The 383-nt window shown below is 30.0% G+C and overlaps 1 protein-coding gene across 5 annotated transcripts in view; it reads right to left on the reverse strand.

The window, feature by feature from the left end:
* Nucleotides 1–383, reverse strand: part of LOC107699345 (ATP-dependent RNA helicase DDX19B) — a 12,866-nt gene that overhangs the window by 8,438 nt on the left and 4,045 nt on the right. The gene's annotated exons all lie outside the window — the stretch shown is intronic.

Raw genomic sequence — 383 nt, forward strand, 5'->3', positions numbered from 1 at the left:
CAGACCGATGAGCTTTGTAAAAATCTACGCGTTTCAGAAAGGTGGGGCATAGAGGAGAAACAATAATGTACTCTATGTGGAAAATAATTTTTTTTTTTTGTTTTTTGAACCTTAAACCGCATAAACATTTCATTGCACCAAATACACAAAATTTTTATTTTTAGCAACATCATATGACCCCTTTAAAGGCGATTTTCACAGTATTTTGATTTTTTTTTGCACCTTCAGATTCCAAATTTTGTCCTATCCTAACAAACCATACATCAATGGAAAGCTTATTTATTCAGCTTTCACATGATGTATAAATCACAATTTAAAAAAAATGGACCCTTATGCTCCAGAGTCACATATAAGATAATAAAAAATATTAAAAAAACAATACC

This window comes from Sinocyclocheilus anshuiensis, unplaced genomic scaffold (assembly GCF_001515605.1).
Source record: "Sinocyclocheilus anshuiensis isolate Anshui unplaced genomic scaffold, SAMN03320099.WGS_v1.1 scaffold42, whole genome shotgun sequence".
Lineage (NCBI taxonomy): Eukaryota > Metazoa > Chordata > Actinopteri > Cypriniformes > Cyprinidae > Sinocyclocheilus > Sinocyclocheilus anshuiensis.